Source organism: Dermacentor albipictus, chromosome 6, assembly GCF_038994185.2.
Source record: "Dermacentor albipictus isolate Rhodes 1998 colony chromosome 6, USDA_Dalb.pri_finalv2, whole genome shotgun sequence".
NCBI lineage: Eukaryota > Metazoa > Arthropoda > Arachnida > Ixodida > Ixodidae > Dermacentor > Dermacentor albipictus.
Window position 1 is genome coordinate 122,453,703 of NC_091826.1, and position 27,759 is coordinate 122,481,461.

Consider the following 27,759-nt stretch of genomic DNA (forward strand, 5'->3'; position numbering starts at 1 on the left):
TTTGCCTGGCTAGCTCTGTTCTGTCTTTCACAATAGTTTATTCTGTGCTAAAACAGCATGTAAAATTCAGTTTCTTTCTTTAATATTAGGCAAAAATATTTTTTTATTCTGTCTTGAAAATTTGTGCTGGGACATCGGTGGCCGCACAAAGTGAACTCTGAGGGGCCAGATGCAGTCACAGTGTATCACAAAGGCTCTCGCTTGAGTTGTAAACAGTAATGCATCCTCCCTAGTATCCCTAGCACCCACTGGTTTCACAAAAAGTGCCGACAGCCATTTGCCCGGAGCATTGCATTTCAATTGCTGTGCACTGTGCAATTGTACCAAACGTAAACAGTATCAAGGGGCTACTAAAATTGATGGACAAATGACAAGGTCTGCACTCGCTGTGCAATAGTTTCAGGTATCTGTTTTTGTTTCTCTCACTTGCTTACGTGCTATACATAAGTAAACATTATTGAAAGATGTAGTGCAGTCAAATGTACACTCTTTTTACAAGTATTTTCTTTAGAGCTTTATCTGTGCAGCCATGACTATGTTTTATACCAAGCCACATTCAGAACAAAGCCCTGCACACCCACATCTGGGCATTCCCAAGGCGACTCAGTGAAAATTGGTAAGCTTGCATAGACAGTGGGGCCAAATTTCCCTCCAGGTAATATAAGGAACTCTCTACATGACGCCTTATTTGGTAAACTTGTGGTGGCATAATTTCTGTTTATGAACAAAATTCAGCCACAAAAATTAATCATTGATGTATGGCAATTCGTGACGAAGCTGGAGTGGTGTGTGGAGCTAGGTCAGGCATTATAAAAATGACCAGAAAGCATTAATATCAGCCTCGGAGTAGTCACTCTGAGACAACCACGACTGAAGCCAATAATGAGGCCATTAATGCACTTAATACAGAAGACAGGAAAGTAACAATAGATGAAATAATGAGAACGACTGAAATAGGAATAGTGCAGTTGAAACAACAATTGAACACTTAGGTTACCGGAAAATAAATGCTGCTGGATATTTTGAGAAACTGCAGAGGCTTTATTACTCATTCAGAATAAGCAACTTAAAAGCAAAGTGACCATACAGCACAAAAATGTGTGCCTTCCCACTTCTAACTTAACAGTGGAGAGAATTGTCAGAATGAGAAGGGAAATGCTTCCCTACCCACTTCAAAAGTGATTAAATGCAAAGCCAGTGATACAAGACAGCAGAAGCAGTGCTCACCCCAGTGCGTCACTGTCCCTACCAAACTAGAACAGAGATCGATTGGAGGAGTATTTTCAAGCTTCCCGAATGATGGGCCACATGCTTGCAGAGATTGCAAAGTTTCCCTTTCAATAATGCAACATAATCGTTTGTGAAAGGTTGTTGCTTTTTACTTTCACCATGATCCTTTTAACTAATGCACATGCAGGTTCAGTAGTGGGCTACAACGAACATGTGGCACGTGGCTTGCCCCTAATGTCACAGCTCCAATACTGTAGTCACGAGTTTGATGGAAAACTGTTTGGCCAAGTAAAGTGATTGTACAGCAATTGCAAATCTTGCCAGCGACAAGTAAAGCGACAAAACTGACGTTTCAGAGCTCGTCCGAGAACCTTCACAAAACGGAAGTAGAAAATGGTCATCGTTGGAACAGTTTATGTATGCCTAAATATGTAACAAAGTGACTTCACATGGATGGGATGAAGATTACAGTCCATTCTGTTATAAAGGTGTTGTCACTAGTTTGAATGGTGAGTGATTCTAGATGAAGCCATGACGACACATTTCGGTCTGTCGCCAAGATGCTTGCACCGTCCCTAGTCGGTGGCTGCAATACAAAAACATCTTTGTGCTGTGCATTAGATGCACGTTAAAGAACCCCAGGTTGTCAAAATTAACCCGGAGTCCCCCACTATAGTGTGCCTCATGATCGGATTGTGGTTTTGGCACGTAAAACCGCAGAATTTAGTTTTAATGTATGCTTGGGTAGTAATTATGTCAGCATAATGTTGCATCTCATGTAAGACTGACAAGAATGACTAAAAGTGCAGTGACGCAACCAAGAGCTAACTTTTGCAGTTTCTGATGAAAGTGGTTATTTTTAATAGTGAAGGCCACTGTTTTACACCGAGAAAGCCATGAAAATAACAATAATAAAGAGCTTTTACTGCAACTGCGATAAGGGACTTGTCAAACTTGCTTGTCAATGGTGTTTGGATTGCAGTGTGGCTGTCATCACCTCTGTGTTTCCATGTGAGATAAATATGTGTTCTGCAAGATGGCAAACTGTACAAGTTGTGAATTCATGATTAGTAAAGCTCAAAGGGACAAGGAAAAACACAGGATGAGCATTTACTGTCAAGCAAAAGGGCTTTAAGATTTGTCAGAGACTGACATGCTTGTATGGACCTCAATGTGTGTACATGCTGAAATAGAAGCTTGTTAGTGCACTCAATAAGATGAGGTTACATCCCCAATTTATTCTCCACTGCACAGAACAGGCCTCAGGAATTAATCTCACTGTGGTGCAAGCTCACGGAAGCTTGGCTCACACGCGTGCATTTGTCGTCTTCAATAAAACATGCTTCAACAATTTCACGTGCTAGTGCATACACGCATAGAAGAATCTGGGTCTTTGGCGCCGAGCAATATTGTGGCAGTGCCGAGGCCATCGGGCATTGTTGATGTGTTCACACTATAATTTTGAGCCATCCATATCACATCTAACTCACATACACCTGTGCTGGGCATGCACCCAAAATACCATCCATGGTGTAGAACCAAATTTGACAATCACTACACTGCATGGTTTGTACAACTAAAATGAGTTGCTAACGTCGTGCAGAATGCACCAAAAAATCCTGTGAGGTGGTGTAAGTAGCAGGCCCCAGGAGCTTTACAAACAGCCTTACATAGGATCGAAATAGTACTGTGCTATATGACTGTCCAAGGGTGTGGCCATTTTTATTGCTGATGTCCTGCTACAACTGTTTCAGAGGTTGATAAGCAGCCCATGTTTTTCATCACTTACTTTGGCAAAGCACTGTTGCATATTTCTGTGGCGTCAGGTGGGCGTAAATGCTGCGATGCGTGGTGGGAGTCTGGAGAGGAGGGTAGCAGGTGATAAGGTGGGGAACGTTGGTGCGTTGCTAAGTGGAGGGAGAAGTAATGGCCCATGCCCTGATTAGTTCGTGCAAGTGATGACATCATTGGGGGATGGGAGGCCACTGCGACAATTGATTGGCTCAAGTGATGGCTCTTGTCTTGAGGTCATAGCAGTAGAGTGGAAACAGCGTGTGCATCTACCATGGCCATGGTGGCTGCAGGATCTAATTTTTTGCTGGTAGCTTAGGATAATATTGTTGCGCTGTTTAATGGTGAAGGAGCCAGGCAAACCACAAACAAGCAATTAAATGCCCTAGAGCAGCCTGTCTGTGACCAGGAAAGAGAACACACCTAAACGGCTGATGCAGTTGTGTGCCAGCTGAAGCATGAGATTCGAGCTAAATAGGCTGTTGGAATCGGGGCTGTAGTGCATGTAGACTTTAAAAACAGTTTACACCCTCTCACGTGTTTCCTGCAACCTTCTGAGGTGTGCCCTGTGACAATAATCATTATCTGTCTTGCTTGTGTTTCGTTTCTTAAAAACCACTTGCTACTTTCCCGTCAAGAATGCTATGTTGCACTGATAATGCACATGCCATGCATGACCTGAAAGTATCAGGCATGCCACGTTGAAGAAAGGAGAGACACACATTATAGATGATGATTATTCTTCACGTAGTAGTTCTGCAGAAACCCGCAAGGTGGAGAGAAGTAATGAATAAAGGGAAAATCAGACATCCACCCATTCGTAGCAATTGCTATAAAGGAAACCCATACGGGTTCCTTGAAAGAATGGCCTTATAGTTGAAGAAAAATTCGTCCTGGTCCGGGACTCGAACCCGGGACCACCGCCTTTCCGGGGCAGCCGCTCTACCATCTGAGCTAACCAGGCGGCTAGCAGATGGCAGGGTGAAGTCGAATTTGTCGACAACACGAAGCAAAGGCAAGTATTTGACGTAGTAGTTCTGCGGAAACCCGCAAGGTGGAGAGAAGTAATGAATAAAGGGAAAATCGGACATCCACCCGTTCGTAGCAATTGCTACAAAGGAAACCTCTGATTTTCCCTTTATTCATGATTATTATTGTGAGACAAAGATGCACCCCTAATGGCATAAACTGCTTTTAAAGTGCATCTAAAATGCGCATAGAGCTTGGTGACGCAGTTTATTGGGTTAGAATAAAGCAGGGTTGAGGAATAAAGTAGAAGTGCAGGGTTGAAGAGCAGCTCCATGGATGTGTAACCAAGGCTTTGCTTGATTGTAGCCAATATTCTGACACGGACAAGGGGCAAAAAGAAGTCTCATTCAGTGGGTGATGTCACATTGGCGTCTCAGTGACATGTTTCAGGAGCCATGAAGATGCTCAGCCATGCCATTTTCGATAGAATGGTGTGCTATGATATGAAAATTATTTATTTCAGAATACTGCAGGCCAGAAAGTGGCCCAAGTAGGAGTGGTTATGTTACATAAGAAGCTTGTTAAAAGTGATTCACACAGAGGAATCAGTCGCAACCCAGTGAAAACATTTTGTGGGACATCTGAATTACGTCCCAATGTCCATGCACCATTTTGGAGCCAAATAGGACACCCGCCTACCGTTAGGTTTCAAATATCCTACTGCAGATGTCCCATGGATATCGCACATGGATGTGTTTCAAATATCCTACCACGGATGTCCCAAGGATAACCAATGTGGACCTTTTTTCGGCACAGATGTGAATATTTGTCCTCCGATTGAGGCTTTTTCTTTCGGTTTCCTCATAACAAAATTGTTTCTCGCACGTTCGAATTATAAATTGAAGCGGTCGTGCCTGCAGCTCGTGTGTACGTCGTACTTTACGAATATTGTGACAGCAATTTTGAAAACTTCAGTTAGTTGCATAAGTCACTTGCACTTGCGGAAGGCCTAGAAGAATGAAGAGTATGCCACCTTTCTGCACACATGCTTGTGCGCATATCTCTTGATGCGTGGGCGCTATGGCTGTTGCATATATCATACAGCATGTGCTGCAAACGTAAATGGTAAACACTGTGCAAAAAGCTTACTGTGTTTTTCCGCTTACTTCAGATGCCTGCGAGAGAGAGAGAGGACTAAACTTTTATTTTCTGAAACAGTAATCCGAGTGAGAACCTGGTTCACCTTAGATGGGAGGATTCCTTATTCCAAGAACCCTCTGGCTTGGGCTGCCTCCTTGGCCCGGGTGATGAGACTTCGTTTGTCATCCAGGTAATCAGAGGAAAGCTTGGCCTCCCATGTTTCAGTTGTCGTATGGATCTGCAGTGAGTTGGGGCGCTCTTCTTGTGCTTCTATGGGGCGGCCTTCTTTGAAGTCATCTTGTGGAGCTTATGAGTTAGGGTCTACGGATGTGTCAGGCAGTAGGCAATCCTGGACCATGTGTTGCAGGGTGTCTGGAACATCGCAATGGGGGCATGTGTATGAGTACTGCGTGGGATACAGTCTGTGCATGATTATTTCGTGTACATAGGTGTTGGTCTGTAGGCGGCGCAGGATGACTTCTTCCTCTTTGCTGAGATTCTTGTGTGGTGAAGCGTACATTCGTCTGCTGAGTCGGTGGTGTTGCAGAAGCTCCGAGTACTTTAGGGAGATGTCATCACCTTTGGTGGCCGGCCTAGTATGGGATGGCAGGAAAGCCTGGCTGGTATGCTCGCGGGCAGCGGCATGTGCCGCCTCATTTCCTGTCATGCCCTGATAGCCTTGGAACCCAGTTAATGTGGGTGCCGGGGAGCGGGCCAGGTGCGACGTGATTTCTCAGTATTTTTAGAGTGGTTTCTGATATGCGTCCTTTTTGATAGTTATGAGCTGCTGCTTGGGAGTCTGTTAGGGTTACTGCTACTTCAGGGCAAGTTATTTCCAGAGCAATTGCCGTTTCTTCTGCAGTCTCGGGGGCTCTTACTCGGATGGTGACAGTTGCAAGTTCTTTGCTTTGGTGATCCATGACGCTTAGGGCAAAGGCGTTTCGTTTAACATACTGGGCAGCATCAGTGTACCTCGAATCAGGGTCTCTCCCGTATTTCTTGCTGAGTGCGCAGATTCTGCTTTGCCAACGCTCCTTATGGTAAGTTGGATGCATATTGCGCGGTATACTTGCAACACTAATACAGTCCCAGACTGCAGGTGGGATACTCGCTTTCTGGTCTGTGTCTGCAATGAAGCTTTCACTGTAGTTGAGGTATTGGAAAACTGCACGTCCGGTGGGTGTGAGCTTGAGCCGCTCTAGTTGGCTGATCTTATGAGCCTCGACAAGCTCTTCCCACGTATTGTGGACACCGAGCTTGAGGAGTTTCTCCGTTGATGCCATGGGTGGGAGGGTAAAGACTACTGTGATTGCCTTCTGAATGACAACATTGAGTTTCTTAATTTCTGCCGGCTTGAGCGTCAAGTAGGCAGTTCCGTAGGTAATACGGCTAGTTAGGAGAACTTGAATTATGCTTAGTGTGTTGTGCCCCTTGAGTCCGCTTCTTTGGTTTGTGATCCTCTTGATGAGGTGCGTAACTTGTGACAGTGTGCGTTGGAGACGCAGGAGAGTGGCCGCCCCTGATCCGTCCTTGTGGATGTGAAGTCCGAGTACGCGAAGAGAGTCAACGGTAGAGATTTTGGTTCTGTTGAGCGAGACACTAGGATCGGGTTCGAAATAGTTCGGTGGTCTTCCTCGTGTCCATGCTCTCAGGACGAGAAGCTCCGACTTTTTGGGTGCGCATTGGAGACCGCAGTCTCGGAGGTATCTTGCGATAGTATCGACGGCTTCTTGTAGATTGCGTTCTTGTTGTGCAGTGGTAGGTGCTTTGGTCCAGAGCATGATGTCAGCGTAAAGGGCATGGCATAAGTTTGGGATGACGTCCAGTTGTTTCGGTATCTTGGTCTTTGCGATATTGTAAAGGAGGGGTGAAATAACTGATCCTTGTGGGGTTCCTTTGTTGGGTAGATGAAATTTAATGCTGCGGAGGTTGCAGATGCCTACTGTTGCTGTTCAGTGTCAAAAAGCTGCTGATGTAGTTACAGATCCGGGCTCTGCAGCCTGTATCATCAAGGTTGCGGAGAATGGCTTTGTGGCTCATGTTGTCGAATTCGCCCTTTACGTTGATTGCCAGGACTTATGATTTGCGTCTGTGGTCGAAGTAGTCAAGCAAGTCTTCTTTGAGGAGCAAGAGTACATCCTGCGTGAACAGATGCTGCCGGAATCCAAACGTAGTGTGCGGCAAGTGTCTATTGTCCTCGAGATATGGTGTTCACCGGTCATGCACCATGTGCTCGAGGAGTTTGCCCACGCAAGATGTGAGCGAAATGGGACGGTGGTTTTCGATGCGAAGGGGTTTGTTGGATTTGGGATCATGGTGACCTCCGAATGCTTCCAGGCTGCTGGTAGGTCCCCCTTTTCCCAGCAGTCGTTGTAGTACTGTAACAGTGCTGTAGTGGCAGATTGCAGGAGGTTGCATAGGAGCTTATTAGTTATGCTGTCCTTGCCGGGACTGGTGTTTCTAGCGAGTTTGGCTATGGCTGCATGGAGCTCTGCCTGGGTGAATGGTCGATCGAGATCTGGGTTTGGTGCACCGTCGTACGTGTTTCCGCTCGCTGATGAGTGGGCTTGTCGTTGCTAAGTTTTTGCTGAAGCTCACGAAGGCGATCATGCTCCGATTCAGTGTGATTGTGGATCAGTCTGCGCAGATCTTGCCTCTGTTGCATTTTGGTGCAATCGGTAGCTAAGAGAGCACGTAGGAGATGCCAGGTTTTCTTGGTGTTGAGTGTCCCTTGTATGCTGTCACAAAATGTGTGCCAATTTTGTCTGCTAAGTTGCTCTGCGTAATCTTGGGCCTGTATGTTGAGAAGGGCGATTCATTGCTTAACTTTGCTATTGAGCTTTTGTCTCTTCCACCTCTTCAGGAGGCTTCTTTTGGCCTCCCAGAGATGAAGGAAATGTGGGTCAACTGCGGGGGTTCTGGTGCTTAGCTGGATGCTCTTGGTGTGGTTTTCTGTGGTGATGAGAAGGCCCTTAAGCCTATGGTCGATGTCGTCAATTGTTGTGTTGCCGCTGAGGTTCTCTCTGAAGGACTTCCAGTTTGTTAGTCGAGCAACTCCAGCCTTGGTTGGTTTCCGGTTATGCGCGATATCAAGTTGAATAATGTGGTGGTCGTTTCTGAGCATCTCCGAGAGTCCACTCCACTCAGCCCAGTGGACGTTCGCTGTGAACGTAAAGTCCGGGTTTGTGTCCCTGGAGAAACTGTTCCCGACTCTCGTGACCTGCAGTGGGTCATTCCAGAGGGTCAGCCTGTGTTGTTGAGCAGTGTCGTGCACTCAGGCTGCCTTCTTGGTGGTGTTTGGATAAGCCCATGCTGTATGAGGGGCATTGAAATCTCCCATTATGACAACTTGATGGCCTTTCGTGCATTTCCTGAGTTCACGGACAAAGTGGGCAAATTCCGGAAGTTGATCACGAGGAGGGCTGTATATGCTGGCAATAAAGAAGCTTTGCTGCGTTTTTCTGTCTGGTATGATCTCCACTAGGGTGTGCTGGATGGGGATGTCTTCTATTTCGTGTTCCTGCATTGTGAGAGTTTTCTTGGTAAGGATGGCTGTGCATTGAGTTTGTGTATGAGCGGCGTATCCTTGAAGTCGAATGTTGTGGGTATTGGTTTCCTGCAGCTAGGGCAATAACATCAGGGTGATCCAGTTTGACGAGTTCTTGTAGGTTTGCATACTGGGGATGGAAGGATCAACAGTTCTATTGCCAGATGCGCAGAGTTTTTTGTGGGCTCTTTGTTGTGGTTTTAGGTGTCGCCATCATGAGGCTCTTCAGCTTCACAGGCAGCTTCATGGTCGGGTGAGATCGAGCGGGAGGCATTGCAACTGTTCGTGCAAGCCTTCTTTCTACCCTGCTCGGTCATGTTGAGAAGGCTGTCGAGGTAGGACTTGGTGACATAATTGTTCTTTGCGTGTGCTATGAAATTGTTGACCTGGGCTGTTAGGCCGGTCCCCTGGCTTGTGAGAGTGGTGACTTGATTTGCGAGGGTGGTGACTTGGGTGTTAAGGGTCGCAATCTTCTCGACGATAAGCTTGGTGATGTTTTCATGAGGGCGGGCATGTTCTTTGTGAAGACGTCCTAGAAAGCCTGGAGGTGCTTTTGAACTCTAGCTTCAATCGCAGAATCAACTGCCTCCGTGGTTAGCGCTGTAAATGGTTGCTTGATTCAATGTTCGTACCGTTGCTATGACGACGCGTGACGTCAGGTTACTTCCCGCCGCAGCTAGAAGGGAGCCGCTGGTCGCGTGTGCCGTGGCCCCCGACCCGGCGCCTAACAGGTGGTCTCTCCGTTGATAGACAGCTTTAGTATGGCGTAAAATGCTTGCGTTCGCGTTAGCAAGCGACGCAACGCCAACGCAAAGAAAGACTGCGCTGCGCGGCACAAGGTAGTGCTTTAGAATAGCGGAACAGAGAAAAGCGTTAAAGGGACACGGACACAAAAGTTAATTGGTGGGTGATTTTATGCGTGAGAACAAAAGTTGATCTCTTGAAAATGACGATTACAACAAGCTGATTTGAAAAAAAGAACGAGAAACATCTTTCTTTTGTAATTTTCTGTTGCGCCTTGCGTTCAAGCGGCCGCCGGCAGAAGCTGAAATTTAACGTCATGACACCCTCGCGCGCGCGCGCCCGCGCGCGGCCAGGGCCAGCCAAAGCCGTCGCAGTCTTTCCGGAGTGTCGGTCACTTGCCGCGTTTGTTTACCGCTATCGGCGATCTTCGCACGTGGTCCGTCTAAAACGTTATCCCCGTCGGCGCTCCACGCAGGTAGTGCGCTACACGTGTGTTCCCACGGTCGTCGATTGGTATCGACGCATTCGTCGCGGTGGAAGGAAATGCCCAGACACTGCTGCGCCCAAGGCTGTTATAACAGCATAACAGCATCGTCGGTCGTGACTCGCCGTCACACACGTTAAGGGCCGTTTATAGTCCGACGTAACGCACGCGCGCGCGCACGCTACGTCACGTCGGCGAAAACGACATATAGTCGGGCGCACCGGCGCAGCTAACGTAACCGGCGGCTTCCAACGCGCCCCGACGGGCCCGGCGCCGATTTGGCTCCGGAGCCATTCGCGCGTCGAAGTCGGCGGAACTCTCGCACCACAATGCATTGCGCGCGAAGAAAAAGGCGCCAGCACAACTCCGCAGACGGCTTTTGCGGACGGCGCGCGACTTGGCGAACCTTCTGCGCATGCTCCGAAGATAGCTGCCTACGGCGCGCGCGTTGAAGTATTGGCGGCGAGGAGTTACGGAGTCGCCCTCTATCGGAAGCGCCTCGCTGCCGTAGTATGAGGGATCACGTGGCGCGCTCCTCATAGGTTTTGCTGTCAGCGCTCACTGAAAACACCACGCGCGAGCTCTCCCGGGCATTTCTGTAAGTACTTTCGAAACGAGAGAAGTTTCTTACTGTCTAAATAATAATCTTGGGCAAGCTGAAAGCACACAATCGTTTACAGCCGCTATCTCTTTACCGAATACGTACAGTGAACGCCACTGCGCGCGGTCGCCGCGATGGAGTCTCCCGAACCGGCTTCTTGCGTGAAAGGTAGGTAAACGCTGAGAGCAAACTATGTGAAATATGTTCGTATAGTGTTTGTATAACTAAATGGAGCGTAATAGAATGAAGCCTCAATGCAGCGATCGCGCAGATTCGCAGCGACCGACTACGCGTCTGCATGCTGTTTCGCTTTCTCCGCGCGCGCGTTTTCGCACCATGCCATGAGCTTTAGGCCGCAGAATATGAGCATTTGACAGTATACAGGCAACCATTGTTGCGTGGTCGCTATCAGAGCTGTTCAAAAATAATTTCATTGTAGAGACTTCGACGCCTACGGGGACTGTGATGTGCCGTCGCGACGATGCAATCTTTTTTTCTTCTAAATTCTTTTACCTTTGACCTTCGACCTTCGAGTTGCGTCGCATTGTATGTTTATCGGCGTTCTCAGCGTGCAATTTCCCGCTGCTCCTTTTTTGTAATCCAGTGCATTAATTCATAACACAAACATGACCATATGCCATGCTTTCTTTAAATGTGCTTCTTACCGCTGCCTTTCCACTCCACTGAACTTGGCAGTATCTATAGTATCGACAAGTTCATAGACCATACCGTCATGACATTAGTCGGGCAGCGGACTCAGGCGAGCGTCTCAGTGCGCGTTTTCAGAACATCGCCCAAGTAACCACGGATATCCGGGCGACGTCCGACGGACGTCCTTTCTGGATATTCGGGATGTCCGTGGGATATCCATGAATGTCCGACGTACGTCCGAGGGACGTCCCTGGGGAATCCAAAGGTAATCGCTTTGGCATCCGTAGTACGTCCGACGCGGACATCCAGCATGGACATTCAGGGGACGTTCAGGATATATATATATATATATATATATATATATATATATATATATATATATATATATATATATATATATATATATATATATATATATGTGTGTGTGTGTGTGTGTGTGTGTGTGTGTGTGTGTGTGTGTGTGTGTGTGTGTGTGTCTTCCCGGGGATATTCCAGATATACACATGCCTTGAAGCGACAGTAGTGGCCGGGACACATTCAAGCACCGGACCATTATATATACATATATTACATTGGTCTAATGCTTGAATGCATTCTTGTTTTAAATAAACGAGAAATGAACTTACACCAACTTCCAAATACAATTAAACGTTTATTGTCACCTTATACATATACATAAAAAGACCAATAAGCAGATATATGCGTACTGTTCAAAGAACAAATAAATACACGGATAAAGAAGAAAACTTGCAATTTCAATAGCACAACACAAGGTAGAGAACAGCAGAACAAAAAATACTTATTGCCCACCCTGCATTGACATTTGTGTTTGCAGCATGGAATAAAAAGAAAGAGCAAAAATACATCAATTAGCATTATTAAGCAGCGAAAGCAACAGAAATGACATGAAGGAATTAATCTTGACTACATCACTTCACTAGCACTCTGCGACACGGGCACAAAAAATGACATTAACTGGCTAATGCCTTAAACTTTAATGTCATTCGCGGGGTGCCACACGGACATGCTTAATGGTATTGCAGCTTAAGTGTTATTCGCGACGTAGTGCGTTCTCGTAAGTCAACTTGCCGTCAAATGCGTACTCTCGTTCCCAATGTCTCCACATTCTGACGTAGCTAAACGAACTATTAGTGAAGAACAATCAATATATTCTTCACTTTCTTTAAACAATAGCTCTTTCTCGTGGCGTAGTGCGTTCTTACAATGATTAAAACTCACTTGGCCATCGAATGCGTACTCTCGTTTACAATGTCCCCGCCGTGGCCGTAGTGACCATATTCTCACGATATTAAACAAACTTGTAGATAAAAACAACTAATATATTCTTCACTTTTTTAAAAGGAGCTTTTTATTTTTCGTAGAGATCAGCAGGCGATCTTGCTGCTACTGACGGCTACAGCTCTGATCATGAGCGCATTAGCCAGGAGAAGCTCTTTGCCAGGAGAATCAAAAGGGCGCCAATGAAGAGTCCGCGGTAGCTAAAGAAAAATGTAGACTCCGGGGTCCTGCTTACCAGAAAACCCGCATTGACTTGTGCGTACACCTCTCCTAAGGGATCCTGTTCCGTTCTCACAGCGAAGTGAACCATCCGAAGCGTCACGTAGAGTATATCCATCAGGGAAACAAGGCACATTGTCCTTAGTGAGCGTAGTGTCACAACCACCGTCCTGAACTTTCGATGTCGCCTCGGTGCAGCGACCAACATCACAAGGCGTACAAATGTTTGCAGGGACAGCCCGACCGCACATGTTAATGCATGCGTGCGGGGTATACGCGCCACTGCACAGTTCTAAACTTGCGAATTCTCGAGCTGTTGACTGCTGGCTGCCGGTGCGAGATCCGAAGTCCTCGAATATCGTCTTTGTTTCCAGCGACGCTCTTTTTTCGCGCGTGCGGCTTCTCCCGCAGTCTAGGCATCCTGGCACCTGTGAAGAAAACACATTTCAATACCCAAACGAATTAAAAAAGAAATCGATGTAGCTGTCATACCTTGGTAGCTGAGTAGGAGACTTCGGCAGGCACGGAAGGTGACAAACGCTGCTCCGCTGCCCTAAAACGATCGCAGAATAAAAAAATGGCGTGGCGACGATGGCTAGAGCTTGGATTGGATTGGATGACTGCAGCGTTCTGCTTTGCCAAGGTTCTAACACTTCCACGTGCATCTACGCAAACATAAATAGGTTTTTAAAATATTCTATTATTACACAGTTAAATATTTACTTATTCTGGGAATATTCGGTATCTGATTTTCGAGTTTTTTCAGTTTCTGCTAAAGCTGTCGGCGCCAGAATAACATAGCCTTTGAGATTACTGTCAATGCATGGCGGCTCTGACGCATTATAGCTTTCGTAATCGCTTTCAACGCATGCAGCCACCAAAAGCGTAGCCTTTGAGATTTGTTTTTGTTACCTATAATGATATTATTGTATGCACAATTGAACACTGCAGACAACTTCCTGTTTTAAGAAACCAGCCAAAAACAGGCGCACGCAGGAAACATACGAGAAGACAGGAAAGAGGCTGGAAGAGGCCTGTCTTGTGTATGTTTCCTGTGTCCGTCTTTTTTTTTTTTTGCTGGTTTTTTTCTTAATACAATGCACCAACTAGCCCAACAACGTGTTTTACTTCCTGTTCCAATGATAAACCTGAACCTACATGTTAGGAGGTCAGGACCAAAACTCTATGATCAGGAAATTTTCATAATGAGGGGTAACTTGAGTGCTTGGCTCTAGGTCGAATAAGTGGCTTCAAATGGGCGCTTATATATTCTGCTAGTCATCCACAAGCATTTTTTTAAAGCAAACTACAAATTGCTTGTATGACCCACCGATAGAAAAAAAATCGTATTTTAATACTGCGATGTTAAAGTGGGCAGAATTTATATCAAGTTGGAAATATATTTATTTTGCTTTGAAAAAAAGAATGAACTGTGTCCGATAGAGAACAAAAATAAACAGATATAATATGAACAAACTAAAATTTCCGGCAATATATTTATGCTAGTTTATATATAACTCACTAGTGTATATCCTGGGCATGCCTATTTATGGACAGCCAGCGGACGTTCAAAATGGGATGTCCCATGGACATCCCGGTGGGATGTCCTTCGAACATCCAAACAGGATATGGACTTTTCATGTACGTCCCACGGACGTCCGTGTTGGATATCCGGATGGATGGACGTTGGGACTTATGGTGGACGTCCCACGGATATCCGTGGTTACTTGGGCGCAGACCGTGCGCCGTAGCAGAAATCTTCCTCGCGTCTGTGCTTGCTGTATACCCGAGTTGTAGCCCATGACTGCCGGTTTTATGTTTGGCGAGCCAAGCTTCACAGAGCTTCTTGTCCTGCGGCTACGTGTGAATAAGGCCGACACCGGCCTCCGTTACGTGCGTCCGGCCCTGCGGCACCGAGCAGTAGCCTACCATGTTGCGCGCCTTCAAAGGGAGCCGCTACCTATTGTAGTGCTTTCAAGCGTTGTAAAGGAGACACTCGAAGCGGGAAAATTTCTCCACTAAATGAAAACCGCAGCGTACGAGGGAATTTAAACTCGTTTTCAGCTCGCTTCGGCGCGCCCGAAGCAGCCGACGCGGCCGCTATGTCCACGTGATCCCTCCTAGCACGTCACGCCGACGGTGGCGCCAGCTTTTCCAGTGGTGGAGCTCGAGGCCATGGCATCTCGGCTGGCGCAGCGCAACCGACGTAGCGTGACTGACCGCGAACGACGCTCGTCCGCGCGCCGATAACGTCGGACTATAAACGGGCCTTTACAGCAAAACCACTTCAGGCTGATGCAGCTGTTCAGACATCATTGATCTGTAGAGACTGGGGTAGGTGTATCAGGAACCAATGTGCATCCTTTTGTGACTGCTCTTTTGTAACTAGCCTCGCTATGCATAGCATATATACGTAACAGCTACCAGCATAAAATCTTTGCACTGTCATTACTAATCAACGCACCTAAAGTTCTTTTTGCACCACGACCTACTGAACTACAGACCTGCACAGATCTCCCTCCTCCAGCACGCCTGGTCTAGTTCGCCCCTTTTGACGCTAGGGAAATAACGTACGAGCAGAGTGGCGCTAGTCATAACCTGTTCGCTGTCGTCTGCTTCTGCGATCTGTTCAGCGCTTGTCTTGCCATTTCGGCAGGCACAAAGCGCTTGTTTTGGTGGTAAATGAATAAATTCACAAATATACAAAAGAAGACATATTTGCGAATGCTTTGCGTTTGAATAGTGAAACTAGAAGAGGATGAGCGGTGCAAGAAATGTAAACAACGAGCATAGGTGGCCGCTGCAATGCTAGATCAACGGCATAAATTTCCCTTTCCTAGCCTCCTTAAGAAACTGGAAAAATTGTTTAAAAAGATTCATAAGATAATCTAGCTTTCTTTAGTTGATTACAGACAGCCTAATGTCGTAGATGACATTAGGATTTACTACTGTGTGCCGTAGTGAAAGGAAGATGATCTGGTAAAAGTATAGTAAAAGTATTCACTAGTAAGTCCTCCACCCGATATGTGCAATAGTCTGATCGATTCTGTTTCAAGGGAAGGTGAGCATATCTTGTTTTTAATATCGTTGGATGTCTAGCTCAGTAGAAAGCTTGCAAAAAATTAAGCGATCCCGGTGCTTTAAAACGTGCTGCAGTGCAGGCCTTAAAAATCGTGTCACGGAACTCTTTTCAAACTGTAAAGCTAGCTTTTCCGCGTAGTACGCGGCAGCATAACGGTGGTGCTGAAGATACGTACGCAGTGCAGCTGTGTGCGTAATTCACTTTTTGAACTCGTGACGCATTCACGGACAACTTTCTGTCGTCGAACATTACGGTGGCTTCAAGTTTCTAAAGAGCGCAGACGCGAATTTTACAACGTGTACAATGAAACTGTTGGGTACGTTGCGAACTCTATACACAATGCGATTTATAATAATCTCCTTGAAAAAGGCAGTGGGAGCGGCTATTTGACGCTATTTTAGAGAGCAGCGGACTGCACGCTCCGACATTTTTTAGGTTCGGGAAGTCAACTTTTGGAGCCAAGTGACCGATCAAAGCCTTGTGACATGTCTGTCACTGTGTTAGCAAAAATCGTCAACTAGAGAAGCAGTTCGTCGCAACACAACAGCTGCCGTACTACTTACAACGCCGCAAACCGCCCACCGCGTAGCAGACGAACAGGTTATAAAAGCGCCACCTACGGCAGTCGGTTGAACGAAAGTGGGCGCAAGCTGCTCCCATAGAAGCCGGATATCTGTGCAGGTCTGCAGTTCCAGTAGGTCGTGTTTTGCACATTGAGCCAGATGGTGCAGGTATGTCGTTTTCCACCGCACTAGGAACAACCTGGACACAGACGAGTGCACCTCCGCATCTGTTTTTTCTGTATCTGTGTTGTTCCTGGCGTTTTGTTGAAAATAGCATATCGGAGCAGTTCTACTGTTGCTGCTAAATTATATTTTCCCTTATGCTATTTTTTTTCTAGCAACACAGGTTAACATCCACGGGGACAAATGTAGTATTTCAACTAGCTCCTTTCTGCCACCACGGTCTTCGACACCATTGCCAGAATGGACGGATGCATCTGAAGACGAAATGGATGAAAATGAAAACCGAAATCAATATGATCCTTCCTATGTACTCTCTGATGTCAGTTTGGATAAGTATGTATTAGACCATCATATAATGTGCAGTGCTCAAACAGATCTTTTTCTTTTTTTATAGGCAGTACTGTTAACACAGCGGTGCCTCTTTATGAAGAGAGGAAGTTCATTGTTTTCGAATCTAGTCTGGATGAACTGCTCTCGGTCTGCCCTCTGTGTTCATATCCATGCAGAGCCATTGACAAAACTGTGAAAGGCATATTATTGCAGGTGACACGCATATGCATAAACCATCATGTCTCTACGTGGGCAACACAGCCAATAATTAATTGGAAGGCAGCTGGTAGCTTGCTTCTTTCTGCAGCAATATTTTTTTCAGGCTGCAAAGCTTCGAAGTTTTTTAGGGCACTAAGGAGTGTGGGTGTTGCCTGCAGCAGTGGCAAAACACACTTCAGAGTCCAAAATGCATTCGTCATTCCTGCAGTCACCAAGGTGCATAGGCTCATCAAATTGGTTAGGTCATGTAACCAACCTTACAGTGTATGCATATAGATTCATGAGCCGTACACGTTCACTACTTCAAGGTCTGGACACACCACCAAAATGTGATTTTTGATGAAGCCATTGGCCGTCCACTCCAGATTGCTGGGGATGGTAGGGCAGATTCCCCCGGACATTCTGCCAAGTATGGCACATACTCTATTCTGGATATAGAGCAGAACAAGGTGTTGCACATCGAAACTCTCCAGGTAGTTATTGTTGCATGAGAGAGTGCTATAGGAAAATCTGCAAGCTTGCTTAGGAGGTAATGGGTAGGCTAGTTGGTTGTACACAACCTTTGAGAAACAACAGCGCTGTCAATAAGACAGCACTGTTGTTTCCCAAGAAACCTGCAAGCATTCATGACTACATGCACATGTGTTTGGTTTAATGATGCTTATGTTGCAGTCAAATGAAACCGAGGGAAGCAACCATATGGAGCTTGAAGGACTCAAGAGGACACTGCAAATATGCGAGGCTAATGGCCTCGACATTTCAACTCTTGTGACTGACCGTCATTCTCAGATAAAGGCATTTACATCAAAGGAGACCTGCATAGAGCACAGCTTTGATTGCTGGCACATTGCCAAGAGTAGGTTCTGCATTAATAAACTTTTTAGAAGCACAAGCACCAGTAAGATATCTGGGCTCTCAAATTTTTATTCATGATGCATCTGGTTATCTCTATTTTTGTACAGTGCTCAAAAAGAAGCTGACAGCAGCAGCGAAGCTCAAGAAGTTTCAGGAGCTGACTCTATGGATTCCTGCTGTCATCAACCACCTGAATTGGTGCGCTCTTTCATGCCGGACGCAACCTGAGCTAATTCTTTCTAAGTGGTGCTCCCTCGTCCGTCATGTCGTTGACATTCACGTACATGATGAGAGCCTTTATCCGAGGTGCGCGCATGAGCCATTGCCTAAGAAGTGGCTGGAAGAAGGCATGTGGCTTTGAAATTTCGTTTTTTCAGTATTTTTGCATTATTTCCAATGAATTCCTTTAGGATCACCAGCGCACCAAAAACTGAAAGCCATCGTCCTAAACAAGGCTTTGCTCAAAGACATTCCTCGACTATCCACGAGCGCACAAACATTTGCTGTTGAATGCTTTCACAACACCATCACCCAGTTCGCACCGAAAAATACCCATTTTGGTATTCCAGCATAGTAGCAAGGTAAAACATACTTTGTGCCTAAGCTGTTTAGGTGGACTGTTGTGATGTAAACGGATATGGTCCTGTTTTCTTTCAGAACACGCCTTGCCGCACTTCACTATAATGAAAATAGTGCAAGGCAGCAAACAACCACTGACAATGGGACAAGGTGGCTGGTCAAATACCCGTAAGCAAAAAAAGCTGCCGTTGTCGCACCAGTGAAAGAATCTTGCACATACGGTACTTGGTTTGCGTGTTTTTGCACACACATTGCCATTTACTAGGCTTCGTTCCAGGCTATGTGAAAGACTTGCTGAAGTGTGCTGTGGACCTGTGCCAGAATGCGAGCTCCTACAGGGAGTCATCGGCGTGTGCAAGTGTGAACGTGCCCCCTCCACTTTCAAGCAACTTTGAACGGGCTGACAAAGAAGATGTAAAATGTAAAGATGTAAAAACACAAAGTACTCGAAAGCCAAATCCACAAGATATGTCGAGCTTATCCAATGCCGAATCCGCAAGTGTGTCCCTAAGTCAAGCTTATCGAAAGCCACAGTCAATGCGTTAATTACGCATGTAGGTGTTTGGTTTGAGTGTTGTTTTGTCGACAGTCGGGAAACGCACCGATTATTCTTAGCATGCCGCGATCGAGTGTTCTGTGGGACCAATATTACGAGTCCTTTTTAAGTTGGGATGACATAGACGCCCTCATGCTTCGGGAACGAGAGCGACCGCGCAGGTTCTACGTGTCCTCAAGATCCACTCAACATACTATTCCGGAGGGGACGTTTCGCCGGCAATTTCGCTTCCAGAAATCTGATTTCCCACTTCTTTCCACTTTTTTGCAACGGACACCCATCTTGATGTCCGTCCGAATGGGTTCAAGGCGAAAACCTCCTTCAGGAGGTTCATGCTGTCATCGTTAGTTAAGCGCGCACGCATTGTGACCAGAGCACCGACCACACTACTGTGTTTTGCCGCGGAAAACGTGACATGCATCGGCTTGACATGCGGCTTTACACCAAGCGAGCGAGCGAAATAGAGTCACTGGAAAAAATTTCTCTAGAGCGAAATACACTTGGGCGCCATCTCGAGGCGGATACAGCAAACATGAGCGAACATCAGCAAACCCTCTCGTTAAGCCTACTGCGCCGCTAATCGAGAACGTATATCGTAAACAACGCCCATTTGTCACCTGTGCGCCGCTGTCGAAGCATCATCACACAAATCTAAAGCAAACACGAGCATTAGTGGGCAACGAATGAGCCGAACAGTGCAGGCCGACGACTCGATAGATGCGAAGCGGGCTGCTCTCACTTCGACTGGCGCCACCATGTTGCCATACGTAAGGCTCCCCTTGCGTGCGTTAGCGTTCACCGCTACGTAAGAGCTCCAGCACCGTTTACGTACAGCACATGCGCAGTGTGGTGCACGCAACGCTAACTCGTTGCATTTGCTGCTTTACGCTATACTAAAACTGTCTGATGATATGACGACCGCCTTGCGCTCGCTCCGTGGCGGCCTCACTGGGATATATATATATATTGGTGTGCTACGCGTTGGTTGATCAGCCTCGCCATGGAAGTTACCGACGAAGAGTCTATATCTGAATCTAGTTGCTCTGCTGCTTCGGAGCAAAATTGTAAGGCGAAAGCTAGGCAAGCTAGGAAGAATGAGAGAAATAGGTTGCAACGTTGCTTTCGCAATTCAACCAGGTTTAACTAGAGCTAAACCACAGCCAGTTTTTTTATTATTATTTCACAGGCATCTGCAGTAAGCAGACAAACACTAATGCCTAATAGATAGAAAGTTAGAAACTTTAATCGGACTATTGCTAAGCGCCCTACAGCTTTCTCATTGGAATTTTTTGCCTAACTTCGTTGCTTCCGAAGTTGATTGATTCATCTTGACTAATTATGCAATTAAAGAGAATACAAGAAATAGTGCAAGTTACTCCATACAATAGTCAGCAATATGCGTTTGGTCACGTCGTTTTAGAGTGCATCGGCATATATTTAAACTCTGGCTAAAGTTAGCTGGGACACCTTGCGCAGTGCGCTACGGGCACTGCATGCACATGTTCGTGCTTCATGCATATCACGATACACTGTCTCTTGATTCGCTTGCACGACAAGCTTTGCAATGCGAGCTCTTGCACATTAAGTGCAGCTACAAAGACCACAAGGACTTTCATACTGACTCCAACCAAATAACTGAATTTTATTAGCCCGCCGTTTCGGAGCCCATTGGCTCCTTCTTCAATGGTTGTTCTTCGGGGGTGGCAGTGTGCACCTTTTAAAGGGTCTTTTACGGGTCAGCGCCGACGTTCTTGTGTTTGTGAACTCGAGCGGCAATCTACCTGGCTGGGCGTCCTTTTCTTCTTTTCGTCATGTCGCCAAGGCCATGGATATACACCGAGGGTAGGTTGCCCTTCACGTGGTTTATGTTACCTCCCCCCCCCCCCCGCCGCCTATTCTGAGTGTGCCATGAGTCCAGTAGTAGTCTTTTCCGCGAGTCCGTCTCTGTTCGACGGATTTGAGTTTCCTGGAAAGCAATTTTGTGGTCGGCGTCTTCAGAGTGTTCGGCGATGGCGCTGCGTATACGGTTGAATGTTCTGACGTCGTTCTCGTGTTGCCTGATCCTTTCTTTTAGATTTTAGCGGCACCCTCGCGGGTCAAGCTCCCCCAGCACCGGTCATCCCTGCCGCCCAACGCCACGGCAGTCGTCTAACCCTTTTGTTCGCCCCTCCCCCTTCCCGTCTCCCCAACTTCCGTATTCTCCCCTCCTTTCTTCTCCCCTCCTCCCCTCCTTCCGCCCGCTCCAGTGCGCACATCGGCACCAGCAGGCGCCGACTAGGCGGCGGCGGCATCCTACATGATCGGCAAGCGGTGTCGGGCCAGCGTGAAGCCGACGTCTATGCCCAGACAAAACTTTCGCGCTCGGCATTGTGCAGCCCTACGCGTCCGTGCCGGCATCCGTGACCGAGCCAGCGCCGACGGGGCCGGCAACATAAGTCGGCCTTTTTACGGTGGAAGCTCTTTATGCCAGCGTGATCGGCTCCCAGCGTTCCGCCGGGCAACACCCGATGGTCGGCCCTCGGCCAATTTTGCTTGGGAGTGGCCAAAGCTTACTTCTCACCCGGTGGCCAGGGGCGTAGCCAGGGGGAGGGGGGGGGGAGGGCTTATGGGGCTTCAGACCCCCCCGCCGAAATTTTTTCCTGCTGTGATGCACCGCCAACCAAAACAACCAACGGCGTCGGAAATCGTTCTGGATTTTCTCTAGAATGTATTTTTCGCGCCTGAAAAAAACACTTAGGCGCGAAGATTGTGAACTCGGGCTGGATTTCGTGGCAACGCCCATGCACCTGAAGTCGCATAACGCAAAGATCCCCATCCGAGCACAAAGTTTCAAGGGCGCTTTGATGGCGAGCGGGCCCGCCGTGGCATATCGCAGAGGCCGCAAAATCTACGGAGCGCATGGATTTCAATTAAGAAACTTCAGAGGTATAAAGATCACATAAAGTTTTGATGCGAAAGGTGCAAGGAAAAAGCCAACACGATCCTTGCCCTAAAACCTGCAGGCAGACAGAGACGGCAGGCTGCTAGAATATTTAGGCTGCTGGCATCCGGGTACGCGACTGAGCCCGATGACAATATTCAACACCTACGAGTCGCTGAAGCAAACCGGTAGCTTCACAAGAAAGAGACATAGCTTGAGTCATAAATAATGAGGTTCGTTCCAACGTTTTGTCTTTAATGACAGCTAATCCACACGCTAGCACGGGCAGCGTGAGCGCACAGCTCGGTGTGTCCAACTTAACTGCCTGGATGATTTTGAAAACAGCTGGACTGCACCCTTATCACCTGCAGTTGCATCAATGCCTGGAGTCAAGGGATCTTCAAAAGGGACTCAACTTTGCGAATTTTGATTCAGGAGGAGCAGGATTTTGACTTTCTCACCAAATTGTCCGGACTGACGAGGTGAACTTTTCCTGAAATTGCCAAGTAAATATCCACAACGCCCACTATAGAAGTGAGCAAAATCCCCACTGGCTAGGAATATATGCCGCCACCAATGTCAGTGGTCTCAGTGTTTTAACACTCTGACCGGCAAGAGGTATGTCAGTTCCTCAAAAGGCAGGTTAAAGACTTCTGCTGCAACATGCCACTAGCCCAGCTTGACGCAATGTGGTGTCAGCACGACGGGGCCAGTCAAGCACGAGCAAGCTTTGATGTTACTTTCCCAGGGCAATGGATAGGGAGAAACGGACCTGTTCTGAGGCCGGCAATATCACCCGACCTCAGCCCTCTAAGACTTTTTCTTCTGGGGCTTTAAGGATCACGAACGACGACTCCAGAAGCCTTACAGGACAGGATAATTGAAGTCTGCCTCAGCATTTCACCGACAGTGCTCAATTAAGGCAGCGACAGCAAGCGTTCTCAGAAGGTCCCAGTGTTGTATCGCTGCAGAAAATGACCTCTTCGAGCACTTTCTGTGAAAGCGCATGAAAAATAAGCGTATATTCAGTGAAAGACTGCGTCTGGTCATTAATGATACTCTTATTCCACCATTATGAGCCTTCTGAAAACTGAGTTTTTTTTTATTTATTTAGGAATGTTCAATTTGCTTACAGCTATCGCGAAAGGACGGACCTGTTGCTTGCGGCAGCACAAGCCATAACCGCTGCATCTGCTTATCGCTATATTGAAATTTCGCGAGGGGAGCACATCGCTGGCGTAAACGGCACAGCCGACGCCTACATGCATGGTTGCCCTGTCGCATTTTAAGTGGAAGCGCGCCTATGGCTATTTGTGCGCGGAACGTTGGGGAGCAGTGCAATCACGACGCGCAAGCGGGCATGTCACTAGTTTTGTAGTTCGCGGGAATCCTCAGTAAGCTCAAATACACTAATACCTTTTAGAAATACATTAATTCCATTTAGAAAATTGAGGAGCGGTTTGTAAAGCGTCCGAATAAACAGTTTGTCTTTCTATATATATATAGAAAGACAGAAACTGTTTATTCGGACGCTTTACAAACCGCTCCTCAATTTTCTAAATGGAATTTTTTTCCTAACTTCGTTACTGCAGAAGTTGGTTTATTAATCTTGACTAAAAATCGATTTAAGCAAAATACAAAATATATACGTACAGAAGTGAGCAACAGCCACTTTGTCGCGTCGTCTGAGAGTGCATCGGCATATTCTTAAACTTTGGCTAAAATTAGCTGAAGCACCCAGTATAGAGTGACTTTTGCTTAGATACGTAGATTTATTGGTTATTTATACGTATATTTAAATATCTTATTGCGAGGTTTTGTGAATACATGCAGTGAACTTTGTTTCCAGAGACACTTTTTGCTTTTTATCAATCTTTATCTCCGCATTTGTGTATTCCATTGTACTTCGAATTTCTAATGTATATTTTGCAGAACTGCTGCTTTTTATATGTGATCTCTGTTGTGACTACGATTTTGGTGCAATTACAATACGCAACCGGTGGCAGCGGCTCCTGCGCAGTACATTGGAATGAAGGGCAGCGTCACTGAGATTTTTCCCTGGCCGTTGCATATGTACAAAAATGTAAACAAGGCTTTCGAATGACTAGTAGCGATGCTGCTTTGCTGGTTTCGCACTGATATAGTTCTAAAGTTCGTGTGATATTTTCTTTCTTAATAAATAGGCATACAACATGGAAGCATTGATATCAGTTATTTTTGGCACAATTTTTAGGACATACGAATATAGTGTTATATGAAAAAATACATATTTTACTTGTCTTGACAGTGCGTAGCGTTCAAGAATTTGTTTGCAGCATCTTTGGCAATTGCAATGCAGTTATTATTCATCTACTTGATCCCTCGACAATTTCTGTGAGGAGGCCAAGCTCCAACGTGAGCCCTCCCCCCCCCCCCCCCCCCCCGAACGAAATTTCTGGCTACGCCACTGCCAGTGGCATAGCTACGCTTCTTCATCTTCTAGGGGGGGGGGGGGGGCACCATTTGAGCAGGGATGGGATGGGATGAGAGAGAGGAGGGGGCCACGTGCGTTCCCCCCCCCCCCCCGGCTATATGTTCCTTCCGCACCAGCCGACGAGTGGCCATTTCAAGGCAATACAGTTGTTTGTGACCTGTGCGGATCCTTCATTCCAGTGAAAGCACTTCGTCTTTAGGGCGTCTGAATCATGTCCCCATCTCCATGCACACTTTCGAATACAAATGGGACATCCACCGGAGCGTCCAGTTTTAGATAACGCACCGCGGATGTCCCAATGTCATAGCACGTGGACCTTTTCTGGCATACACGTCAATGTCTGCCTTTCAATGGCTTTGTCTTTAAATTTCCTCGTAATAGGATTATGTTTTCTCGCATGTTCGAATTACAACTTGAAGTTACGGCTGCAGCGCGTGTGCACGTCGTACTTTGCGAATTTTCTCACGTAATTTACTCTGAAAAGCTTAGTTTGGTGCGCCACTATCGCGGGGTGGAAAGCCTAGAACAATGAGAATAATGCTGCACTTCCACTTACGTGCGTGCGCGCGTGATAAACCTGTTCTTGACGCGTTGGCGCTCTGCCCGTTGCATCTGTCACGCAGCGTGTGCTGCGAACGTCCGGTGGCAGAACATCCGGATGTAGGATATCTGAAACAGGTCCATGAGCAATATCTTTGAGGCATGCGTTGTAAGATATTCGAAACTTGACGTCCGGCGGATGTCCTATTTGTATCAGAAATAGCGCATGCACAGTGGGACATGATTCAGATGCCCTACGGACAATTTTTTTTTTTGTGAACAGCACCATCGCACGCAGCAGTTACTGCTTCAGACGTCAGCAAACTTTACTGTGTCACGATATCATATATGACAATGATGTAAGGTCCACAATTTCGAAACAACATCAATGTGGAATATTTTTATGTGTTTCTCAACCTTCATACTTTCTAAATAACATCCTTTCATGTCATCATTTCAAAATGGCTTTGACCAATCGTTTAGTTTTGATGTATAAGCATTTTTTGGCGAGTACCCCAGCAAAATCTGTCCATCATAGAAAAGTGTAATCTGTTGTATCTGCGCAAGCGTAATTTGCAAAGACATTTAGTCGTTATAATAGTGCAAATTTAGGTTATTGCACGCTTTGTAAGTGAAAAGGAACAATTGAAACCCTTTAAAAAATGATCAGCGAGAATACGCATATGATCAGATTCATGCATACCCATAGGGATACATAGGGTTCCATAGAAAATGCATGGGGAAACCTATATAGTAAGGGTGGGCCAGCTGAAATTTGAGCTTGGGTCAACTTAAGTTTGGGGATGGGCCAACTTGAAATTTAGGGGTTGACCATGTGAAATTGGGGGGTGGGCCAACTAAACTTTCGCGGTCGGCTGGGGGGGGGCCGACATAAAATTTTGGATTGGGAACCTAAAATTTTGGGTATGCATCTAAGTATGTGTAAGCATACGTTAGGAAACTACGGTGAAGTTGCTGCGTACTAATAGCCGTAAACTTGTCAGAAGCTTTTTTACGTATCCACAGTAAGTTGCAGTCATGATCGATAGATGTATATGTGTTAAAAAATCAAGAAAGGAGAAGGTTGTTTTGATATCTTCAGAGGAAGTTGCAAACTAATCTGCTTTGCTTTCCAACCTAGCATAATTCCTGCTCCTTCATCATCATGAAATTAAAAGTATGCTCCGCATTTTCACGCACGTGTCTTGTTTTGCTGCCTTCTCTTATGAACATCGGAAGTTCGCTTCAGGATACAGGAGAGAACTGCCTTATGTTTAGAAAGAATGGAATACACAGCTTGCTGTCTGTGTCAACATAATCTGTTCTTCGGGTGTTCTTTTTATTGCGACAGCAACTATATGGACACTCGAGGCGCATCACCGTCGGCGTAGCCGTGATGTTGCGTATAACGTCCACGGGCGATAACATCGTCGCCGTGCGCCGTATGCTGCATGTGTGAGGGAAAGCGTGCGAGGATGAGCCGGCGATGATGGCTGTCTCGCGCGCGCAAGGGAGGAAGTGCGCCGTCTTCCGTCGCGCGCAAGGCACCGGATGAAGGAGAGGTAGAAGAGCGTTCTACACTGGCAGCAACTGCGTAAGGCGCGGTCACTATCTTGAAAGCGATCTGCGACGGGGGGCAGTGTGCGCCGACGGCTCATAGCTTTGTAGGTGCTGTGCTCTCGCCGCTCAGTTTGCGTTGAAGCGATAGACAGCACGAAGGTTGCTTTGCTCACTGCTGCTGCCGCGCTTCCTCACGCCAGCGTTTTGAGAGCGAGTGTCCGCGGTCATCGAGTGTTGCGTGCTTGCGTGAGCACGCTGACCCCATGCTTATTAAATTAGTTTGTAAGCGAATGCTCACAAGTTTATAAGGACGGTAAAACTACTATCCTTACTTCGTACAGCTGTCTAGAAATCGATGCTTCGTCTTTCGGGCGAAAGTGCAATTTTTTTTTCTGGCGAATAGCTTTGTCTGTTTCGCCCGTTTTCGTGATTGTCGGTGGTGGGAGTTGTGAAACAAAGGCGTCGAGGGAAAGGGAGCGTGCTCTCGCACAACCGAGTTGCCGGGAGGTTAAGACCGAGGAGAAAGGGATGATTGTGAAGACGAAGAGGCGCTGTTTTCCGCAACGGTCCCTTTAGGGAGCACGACTCAGCATCTTGAGGAAGGGAAGGGGGTACGAAGAAGAAAAAAGAAGAGAGAGAAGGTCAAGACGTTTACAGAGCCTTTGGCTGTCAGCTGTAGCCAGGCGACGTAGTCACAAGTTGCACGACAGCCCCGTATCCTCCAGGAACACGACAAGGTGCCTGAAGGCCGAGTTGTGGTACTGGCCGGGGAACAGTAGTTGCGATGCCGAGATCGCATGGAATCCCATGCGTTGAAATGACGCGTAAATAGAAGCCCTCTCTTTGGAGAAAGCGGGACACAAATAAGATGCTCGATTGTTTCAGCCTCACCGCACTCTGAGCAAGTCAAACCTTTGCTGCACCTTCGGGATGCCGTCCCAGGAGCAGCCAATCCGGAGGCGTAGCAGGAGAGGCTAAGTTATTGTACAGACCTCCTCTCCCTAAAGGGGGAGGGAGAAAACTTCATTAAATGTCCTTGCTACGGTCAAGGATGTCGGGAGACGGGAGCTCCTGCTTTGTGGTGCCGCTATCATGAAGGGGGCGGAGGGTCGAGGGCAGGACCAAATTTATAGTAGACCGCCTCGCTACTAAGTTGCGAGGAGGAGATAGGACTGTCTCATGAGCGTTGTGGAGCCCAAGAATGCTCCATCAAGTGGGCCCTGC

General features: G+C 46.9%; 1 long non-coding RNA gene, 1 other non-coding gene and 1 pseudogene across 2 annotated transcripts; 1 reads left to right on the forward strand and 2 right to left on the reverse strand.

Annotated features, from left to right (window-relative positions):
• Positions 1-3,910: 3,910 nt before the first annotated feature.
• Positions 3,911-3,985, reverse strand: TRNAS-GGA (transfer RNA serine (anticodon GGA)). The gene has a single exon. It is a non-coding gene; the product is annotated as a tRNA-Ser (tRNA).
• A 7,804-nt stretch (positions 3,986-11,789) lies between these two features.
• On the reverse strand, positions 11,790-13,251 carry LOC135913782 (uncharacterized). The gene is made up of 2 exons (XR_010568109.2): positions 13,168-13,251; positions 11,790-13,103 (listed from the first exon to the last, which is right to left on the reverse strand). It is a non-coding gene; the product is annotated as an uncharacterized lncRNA (long non-coding RNA).
• Positions 13,252-14,354: 1,103 nt separating this feature from the next.
• Positions 14,355-18,658, forward strand: LOC135913815 (uncharacterized; annotated as a pseudogene).
• The last annotated feature ends 9,101 nt before the right edge of the window (positions 18,659-27,759 follow it).